This window comes from Diaphorina citri, unplaced genomic scaffold, assembly GCF_000475195.1.
Source record: "Diaphorina citri unplaced genomic scaffold, Diaci psyllid genome assembly version 1.1 scaffold1071, whole genome shotgun sequence".
Taxonomy (NCBI): Eukaryota; Metazoa; Arthropoda; class Insecta; order Hemiptera; family Psyllidae; genus Diaphorina; species Diaphorina citri.
Window position 1 is genome coordinate 81,006 of NW_007378500.1, and position 10,181 is coordinate 91,186.

The following is a 10,181-nucleotide window of genomic DNA, read 5'->3' on the forward strand; positions in this document are numbered from 1 at the left end:
ATTTTCTGTCTCTTATTATTAATAGAGAGTATATTGTAACCAAATAAAAAATAAATTCAGCCGTTTCCAAAAATTTGTAACATTGGGTACTGATTACACTTTTTTTGCAGGGTGAGTTAGGATTTTATTCGACGTCAATCTAAAAGACAGCTCTTAATTGGCAAACATCAAGTCTTGTTGAAACACCCTTTACACATTTAAAGGTAACATTTGGGTTTGACATCCGTATAGGATTACATGATAGCATACAACACATATTGCTATTGCTATCCTTCAGATCCCACAAAACCTTTATCAAGTTTTCTAATCAAATACAAATGACAACCGACAATCGAGACTGAGGTACGAAATTCACTCCTATACCAAAACCACAAGGATACAAACTTTCAAGCTTTCCCCTTCACACAGGACAAAGTTTTCTTCAAACTTTGAAACTCCAATTTATTCAAGTTTACATACATTTTGGATATGGAAGGTGAATGGAAAACAGCAAGTAACGTTGTTTCAAGCAATTCAAGCACTGATCAAAGCACGTTGTCAAATCAAAGACAATATTGCTCCTGATGTTCAATGTGATTTATTTCTAAACACACTCAATAAATATTGCAGTGAATAGAAAGATTACATACATAGATTTGTCATCTGCAGTTCTAATCTTGTTACCTATTTATTAGTGGAGATGCCAGAACCACAAGTATACTTAGGTACCTCAAAAAGCATTCTTTGTATGCTTTTTGACGAAGACTGCAGGAAGTTATAATTTGCTGTAAAATCACCTTGTTTAGGAATTTTTTCTGGTTAGTTTTTATGATAGAGATAAAATTCAGATGTAATTATGTGCCTTAGATCATACACGAATTTTTAAGTGCTTTCAAAGAAGAAAAGGAAATTTTAACCCACCCTGTCATTTAATTAGGGTGGGGTAGGTTAGGTTTCTCGTGAAAAATTACATGGGAAAGTCTCCTTGGTAATCTTAAATACTCTAATGGGAACTCTTGGTATCCAAAAAACCATGTTGACATATTTGGAGATGTGACCAGAGAGAGGAGAGAGATCAGGAACAGAGAACCTTCCAATCTGAAATCAGAAGAGAGAATGAACTCTGACAAAAATCTAGGTACGAAGAAACCTCCCCTTGACCCCCTACTACCAAAAACAATGTAGGGGGCCAGGGGAAATGATAGGTTTTGAGGGGAGGTTTCTCCTACATTTAGACCATGGATTTAGATTGAGGAGCTTTCAAATCTTTAATATTGTTTCGTTCACCGCGGTTTTCTTCGCGATCTGTTTGCGTCATCCGCGGTTTGCTCGCGGCATCCACGGTTAGTTCGCGGTATTCGCGGTCTGTTCGCGTTATCCGCGGTTTTTTCGCGTCACCCGCGGTTTGTTCGCGTCATCCGCGGTTTGTTCGCGGTATCCGCGGTTTGTTCGCGTCATCCGCGGTTTGTTCGCGTCATCCGCGGTCTGTTCGCGTCATCCGCGGTTTGCTCGCGGTATCCGCGGTCTGTTCGCGTCATCCGCGGTTTGTTCGCGGTATCCGCGGTTTGTTCGCGGTATTCGCGGTTTGTTCACGGTATCCGCGGTTTTTTCGCAGTATCCGCGGTTTTGCTCGCGGTATTCATGGTTTGTTCGCGGTATCCGCGGTTTGTTCGCGGGATTCGCGGTTTGTTCGCGGGATCCGCGGTTTCTTCGCGGTATTCGCGGTTTGTTCACGGTATTTTTTTGTGGTATTGTGTCACTCCTCGGTAACACATTCAGTATACGAGTAATAAGAAGAAATGTGAAGAGAGCTTACGAAATTAATTCGAAGTTTATTACTTGATGAAACTCATTCATCCGCGAGCTCAGGAAGAAGTGATCTCTGTGTAGAAAATATGAAACATGATGCTTTCCGTTAACATGGGTAAGTAGAAAAGAAGATAAGTATTCACTGAACAAGGTAAGAGCTTGGTACTTACTCTTATGCTTATGTAACATGTCACGTATCTCACCAATACAGCAGTAAGCTCATACATAATATGTAGGTACTGCACGCAATCAGCCAGAAGGTCACCCATCCAGTTATCGACCACAAGCAACGCTGCTTAACTTCAGAATCCAATGGGAACGGGTGCATTCAATGCCGCTGGCTTTAATCAAACTTTTATTTAACTCTCTTAATTGATTTAACTCTCTTAATCAAACTTGTAATTGATTTGTTTGTAAATATTATCTTTGTAAATGAAGTTTGATCAAATTTGTTCAACAATAACTTACTCCATTATTACAAGACTACTACCTATTCATTTTGTTGTTAATACTTTTCTCAAGGGTTTGTATAGATAACTATCTTGTTACTTGTTTCTAATCGCAATGCACCTAGGCATGACCCATCTGGGTCTCACTAAAAGCCAAGAATGAGAATAATATTTGGTTTGCCTGACATTTTTGATTAGTTACACAAATACACACTACAAAACACCTTGGTAATTGTGACACCTCCACTAAGAAGTAATTACAGGTACAAGATATTATCTCCTGGATCATAACTATCCCTACGTGTAGACATCATCTTGTCTTCTCTGATAAAATGTAAATATGTTATACCTACAATAGTATTTTTTCATAACGCTTGTGATAGAATGAAAAAACAAAGAGAGTGTATACGAGTAAATAAATAAAGGGAAAACTCGTAAATCGGATTTATCTGTAACGTAATACCTAAAATATCGAACATATGAAATTGCTCATCAGATAACTAGACCAGGGAATATTCACCGTATGAAAAAAAAAAGCAAACAAACCCTCCTCGGGGCTGTGTTGTTGTTTCCTGACCTTTTTTTATGATTGTTATTTGCAAAAAAAAAAAAAAAAAAAAAAAAAAAAAAAAAAAAAAAAAAAAAATTCCGGGGGGGCGGGATTCAAAAGCCTGCGGGATTGCTATCCCTACACACGGAGCACTGGTCCTAAGGCCTAACCAACTTTAAAACTATCACCTTATACCAACATTACGATAAGAAAATCAGTCTTTTATCAAATTTAAGTCCGAAGGGGCCCTTTGGGGGCCTTGAAAATATGAAAAGGCACACCTACCACTCACGAGAAAAAAAAATAATAATAATAATAATAAAAATGAGCCATCAACCGTCAAAATCGGTCCAGTGGTTTAGGCTGTAGTGCGGTCAACGTCAAAGAAGAAGCGGGAGCAGCAGCAGAAAATGATGAAAAATTTGACGTTTTTCAAAGTCAAATATCTCCGGCCAAACTTAACCGATTTTGATGATTTTTTTTTTCAACTTGGTCTACTTTCATGCCTCAACACAACACACACACAATCCGGGGTATACCGTATACCTAAAAAACTGATTACACAAAATTCAACTCATTGGCCATAAGGAGTGCGAAAATTAACGAAAAGTCAAATATCTCCGGCCAAACTTAACCGATTTTGATGATTTTTTTTTTCAACTTGGTCTACTTTCATATGCCTCAACACACACAATCCGGGGTATACCGTATACCTAAAAAACTGATTACACAAAATTCAACTCATTGGCCATAAGGAGTGCGAAAATTAACGCGATTCAGGGTGTTACAACATACAGGGTGTTACAATACAGGGTGTAATAATAAAAAGTAAAGTCCTTCGCAAAGTTTCGAGGAAGGATATTACTTCTCACTTTGAGTTTTGATTTGAAAAGTAAAAAGTCAAAGTACCAAGAAAAAAGTAAATGGAGGAATAGGGCCCAGGTCCCAGGTAGGTACATAAAAGTTGAAACCTTCGAAACAAAATTACTTGAGTGCCACCTCAGTATTATTTTGTCGGAGATCTGGTGTATACCTCAACCTCACCTCTTCAAAGTATGAAAGCCTCTGATGTATTTTTATATTCTATTATTATTATTATTATTATTATTATTATTATTATTTTTTTTTTTAAGAAATGATTCGCTTCAAATTTTCCAGTAAAAAAAGTTTGACAGAACATTTAAAACTACACCAAGGCATCACATATAAATGTGGTTTGTGTTCAAAGGAATTTTCCTGCAAAAGATATTTGATAGAACACATGAAACTACACCAGAATGTCAGATATAAATGTGATTTGTGTTCAAAGGTTTTTTCCTGCAAAAAATATTTCAAAGGACATATGAAACTACTAATATAGGTCTTAAAATGAGGTCCTGATATGAAGATTTCTCAGGTGAAATATTAATAAATAAGTACAAGTGGTGTTTAGACTGTCAGCTTAGAACAAGTTTAGAACATCTTGTCTAAAATTTTTAGACTGTCAGCTTAGAACAAGTTGTTGTATTATTAAACTAACAGTTTGAAAGAGCTAGAGCAAGAAATAGAGCGATAAAAGAGAGGAAAAGGAAGTATTTCTGAGGACTGATGATACATGCTATAAAATGATGTCCTGATTCCTGATTTGACGAGTAACACACTGAATTGAATGCACCGGCATGTGGGCATTGGTGACTTTTCCCAGCCCTCCTACTCAGGCTGGTTTTGCCAATGCAGTTTAAACCCCCGTCACCAAAGACCTTAGCAGTTATAAATAGATACAGTGTTATAAATAGATACAGTGTTATAAATAGATACAGTGTTATAAATAGATACAGTGTCGTTAAACCGCTTGAAAGTAATGGCTTCAATCCATATTTGAGGAGGTACTTTTCAAAACCTCACATGTCACTCAAGCACAATTTTTCAGGAGAGCCCAAAAACTGATTTAAGCATTTCTGGTGGTAGGTAGGAATGTAAAAATACTTCAAATAGATGTGGAATAACCCTAAATACCTAAAAATAAAATTATTTTCTGTATTGAGTAACTCAAATTAAAGAAAATCGCATTTTTCAAATTAGCATTTCGCCGATGGCATTCGAACCCCAGAACCGTCAGTTTAGAATCCAATGCTACTCCAATTGAACTCTCGACTAGTCCTTATCTTTAGGAGACAAAGAGACGAATTTAATTAATTTTTCCCCTCTCTCTCTCTCTCTCTCTCTCTCTCTCTCTCTCTCTCTCTCTCTGCTACCCCTCCAGTCTCAGCTCAAAATGATATTTGATATCCATTGACAAAATCGATAATTTCACTCTTATACAGTATCAGATTACCTATCTCACTCTCTCTCTCTCTCTCTCTCTCTCTCTCTCACTCTCTCTCTCTCTCTCCTGAGCAACCCTCGAGAGGGGATAAGGGTTTTCAGACTTTTCAGCAGAACTGTTGGCACGAATTTTCCCATTTCATTTTCTGTCTTCTTCTCTTTCATTTTCTGTCTTCTTCTCTTTCATTTTCTGTCTTCTTCTCTTTCATTTTCTGTCTTCTTCTCTTTCATTTTCTGTCTTCTTCTCTTTCATTTTCTGTCTTCTTCTCTTTCATTTTCTGTCTTCTTCTCTTTCATTTTCTGTCTTCTTCTCTTTCATTTTCTGTCTTCTTCTCTTTCATTTTCTGTCTTCTTCTCTTTCATTTTCTGTCTTCTTCTCTTTCATTTTCTGTCTTCTTCTCTTTCATTTTCTGTCTTCTTCTCTTTCATTTTCTGTCTTCTTCTCTTTCATTTTCTGTCTTCTTCTCTTTCATTTTCTGTCTTCTTCTCTTTCATTTTCTGTCTTCTTCTCTTTCATTTTCTGTCTTCTTCTCTTTCATTTTCTGTCTTCTTCTCTTTCATTTTCTGTCTTCTTCTCTTTCATTTTCTGTCTTCTTCTCTTTCATTTTCTGTCTTCTTCTCTTTCATTTTCTGTCTTCTTCTCTTTCATTTTCTGTCTTCTTCTCTTTCATTTTCTGTCTTCTTCTCTTTCATTTTCTGTCTTCTAGCTTCTCTTTCATTTTCTTCTTCTTCTTCTTCTTCTTCTTTTCCTCTTTATTTCTCTTCTTCTGTTTCTTCTCCTTCTCTTTTTTTTTTCATCTGGAATTCAGGGCCACGCAGAAAGGTGACTCTTTTGTCTTTTGGAGATGACCAAACACCGGCCTTCAATGGTTTCCTTTCGCTAAAAAACTTTTCAGTACCGTTTTGCATATTGCCTTAAGGTCAGTCAGCTAATTTTCGCACTCCTTATGGCCAATCAGTTGAATTTTGTGTAATCAGTTTTTTAGGTATACCCATTTTTTCAGACTTGAACTCGAAGCTCGAACCATCAAACTTAACATCCGACCGAAGTGACGTGGAGATCTTGTATGTAGGGATTCATTCAAAATCAGGTTGGGGATCGTGATCGCTACAATGTGAATTTTATTTCCATTAGAGAATGGCGATTTCAATTCCAAATTCCAACACCTTTTGCAAAATTTGTAATTCGAGTTGATATTGAAATTCGTAATTTGATAAGTTGATAACTGACTTCACGTATGTACATATATTTTCCCAATAGGTAGGTGAGTATCGTTCTCGGTTTTTCACCGTTGGAGAGTAATCCGAGTTGATAATAAAATCCGTGATAAGGCTAGATAAGCTACAATCGTGAGCGAGTACCACTTTCGCAAAACCTGATTTTTAACGCCAGCGCTACCTCTGATGGATTCCTATATAGGAGCAGTCAAAAAATATTAGTTAGTAGGTATACGCGGAGTAGGTGTCTTCTTTGTCAGGGTTTTGCTTATAGGGTTGTTTTTTGCCCGCTACTGATTGAATGCCATCAAAATCATCACGTATAATATCTACAAGTATCATGATCATTATTCTGAATGTATTCACAATCAAACCATCATCATTATCATCATCTTGTGTTGACATAGGCCGCGCCAGGGGGTCGCAAATCCTATTAAATCTTCATTTAAAACCATCGCAGATTCTCCTCCATCTCCATTGAAGTTGCCCCCGGGTTCCTTTTATCTTCTCAACACAGTATCCGAGTATCCCCTATATGTTTACTATATGACCTCAGATAAACCTTAAACAATACAAAAGACTTAAAAGAGATCTAGACCTAGCACAAAAGGTTGTTTGATGCTTATGGATTACAAAAGGTTGTCTGATGGAATACAAAGGAACAAAAGGACTAATGCAAGGATGTTGTCCTTTATGAACTCCCGTGCTGGATGATATAATTTTATTTTATTATTATTTTTTCATTTTTTCGGCCAATGAGTTGATAATAAGATCCGTGATAAGGCTAGATAAGCTACAATCCTGAGCGAGTACCACTTTCGCAAAACCTGATTTTCAACGCCAGCGCCACCTCTGATGGATTCCTAAGAGCGGTCAAAAAATATTAGTCAGTATATGGAGTAGGTGTCTTCTTTGTCAGGGTTTTGCTTAGGGTTGTTTTTTGCCCGCTACTGATTTAATGCCATCAAAATCATCACGTATAATATCTACAAGTATCATGATCATTATTCTGAATATATTCACAATCAAACCATCATCATTATCATCATCTTGTGTTGACACAGGCCGCGCCAGGGGGTCGCAAATCCTATTAAGTCTTCATTTAAAACCATCGCAGATTCTCCTCCATCTCCATTGAAGTTGCCCCCGGGTTCCTTTTATCTTCTCAACACAGTATCCCCTATGTTTACTATATGGCCTCAGATAAACCTTAAACAATACAAAAGACTTAAAAGAGATCTAGACCTAGTACAAAAGGTTGTTTGATGCTCATGGATTACAAAAGGTTGTCTGATGGAATATAAAGGAACAAAAGGACTAATGCAAGGATGTTGTCCTTTATGAACTCCCGTGCTGGATGATATTTATATGATATAATTTTATTTTATTATTATTATTTTTTCATTTCGGCCAACCATGGACCAGGAACTTCTTTATTTCTTTGATTTTTCCGTTGTTTGTATTTTTGATAAGATTTTTTTTTTTTTTTTTTTTTTTTTGCAGAAACTTAGCAGAATATGACGTATATGAGCGTAGCGTAACAAAGTACAAAGGCAATAGGCATAGTAACATCATTTGGTAAGGTTTGGTGAATTTGGGTTATTTCTGAGTGAAAAACACCATAGTAATATCTTTAGGGGAAGTTTTAGTAAGTTCGGGTCGTTTCCGAGTGAAAAAATACCATAATAACATCAATATGTAAGGTTTAGTAATTTCGGGTCATTTCCGAGTTAAAAATACCATAGTAACATTATTGAGTAAGAATTGGTAAGTTCCGATAATTTCCGAGTAAAAATGCCGTAATAGGTAACATCATTGGGTATGTTTTGGTAAGTTCCGAACATTTCCGAGTGAAAAATACCATAATAACATCATTGGGTAAGTTTTGGTAAGTTCCGATCATTTCCGAGTGAAATACAGCATGCATAGTAGGTAACATAATTGGTTAACTTTCATGTAGCTGGTTCTAACCAACTTTGGATATTATGTGTCACCTCATCAGGTAAAACCCGGCAATTTAGAAGAAAAACAGAAAAGTCCAAATAGGTACGCTCTTTGTCACTGTCCTCAATTGTCTATTGAAATCAGAAATGATATCAGTTCAGTTTTAATGTTTCGTTATGGTAATACATAAATTTGAAATTTCCCAGACTTGAAAGAGTTGATAATGTTGATATATTTCATTTCCTTGTATACCGTTTGATAAACTGGTAATGTTGTTGGCTTGTTGGTGGGGTAGGGTGTTCTACCCATTATGGAGTACCTATGTTATACTTTCAGTGTTAGAACTGCGGCATTCCGTGGGTAATACTTGTAAATCCCGCAAAATCCCACGCGGAATTGGTTACATCCCGCGTGAGATCCCGCGGGATTCAAAAGCCTGCGGGATTGCTATCCCTACACACGTAGCACTGGTCCTAAGGCCTAACCAACTTTTAAAACTATCACCTTTATACCAACCATTACGATAAGAAAAATCAGTCTGTTTATCAAATTTAAGTCCGAAGGCCCTTTGGGGCCTTGAAAATAGAAAAGGCACACTACCACTCACGAGAAAAAAAAAATAATAATAATAATAATAAAAATGAGCCATCAACCGTCAAAATCGGTCCAGTGGTTTAGGCTGTAGTGCGGTCAACGTCAAAGAAGAAGGCGGAGGCAGCAGCAGAAAAGTGATGAAAATTTGACGTTTTTAAAAGTCAAATATATCTCCGGCCAAACTTAACCGATTTTGATGATTTTTTTTTTCAACTTGGTCTACTTTCATATGCCTCAACACACACAATCCGGGGGTATACCGTATACCTAAAAAAACTGATTACACAAAATTCACACTCATTGGCCATAAGGAGTGCGAAAATTAACGCGATTCAGGGCGTGTTACAACATACAGGGGTGTTACAATACAGGGTGTAAATAATAAAAAGTAAAGTCCTTTCGCAAAGTTTCGAGGAAGGATAATTACTACGTCACTTTGAGTTTGATTTGAAAAGTAAAAAGTCAAAGTACCAAGAAAAAAGTAAATGGAGGAATAGGTGCCAGGTCCCAGGTAGGTACATAAAAGTTGAAACCTTCGAAACAAAATTACTTGAGTGCCACCTCAGGTATTTATTTTGTCGGAGATCTGGTGTATACCTCAACCTCACCTCTCTAAAGTATGAAAGCCTCTGATGAGTATTTTTATATTCTATTATTATTAATTATTATTATTATTATTATATTATTTTTTTTTTAAGAAATGATTCGCTTCGCTCGATCTGTCATATAGCAAGGCGCGCTTACGGGATCACCGTACTCGCTCCGACTCAACGAGCACCCTGCGATTACAACATTTTCAAAAAATCTAAAACAATCGTTTGTGCGCGGGAAAATTTGAAAGTGTTTGGTTCAAATTTAAAAAAGTAAAAATGCTAAAATACTGGAAGGGCACGCACGAAGGGTTGAATCCTGAAGATCTTTTTAATTTTAGTGTAATGTCCTGTGAATGTAAATTGTGAGTTATCATTTTAACTAACCAAGAACTTCAAAAAGAAGAAGACCAAAAGGTTCTGATGAGTTTCTGAGTTAATCTTACGAATTGTTAGACTAGCTGCTGTGTGAGTACATTCAACTTGAAAATCTAAAAGTTTCTTCCAACTTGTAACAAGTTGTATTTCTTACGTGAATGAACCCTTTTTAGAGGATAAGATTTTGGTAAATAAATTATAAATGGAAAATAGAGACCAATTAATGGTAATTATTCAGAAGCCACAGCAATGAAAGAGGAAAAGCTCCTTTGTGTTCAACAGTAACCTAACCCTTAATAAAACTGGTCCCAGCTGCCTCAATTTTACAGCTCCTTTTGCACAAACTTTCCATTGACTATTTTTTTT

The 10,181-nt window shown here is 36.6% G+C and overlaps 1 long non-coding RNA gene across 1 annotated transcript in view; it reads left to right on the forward strand.

Annotated features, from left to right (window-relative positions):
- Positions 1-9,940: 9,940 nt before the first annotated feature.
- The window catches only part of LOC113469422, a 1,595-nt gene continuing 1,354 nt past the window's right edge, over positions 9,941-10,181 (forward strand). Inside the window, exon 1 of the long non-coding RNA XR_003392847.1 lies at positions 9,941-10,002. This is a non-coding gene — a long non-coding RNA (uncharacterized LOC113469422). The remainder of the gene's footprint in view (positions 10,003-10,181) is intronic.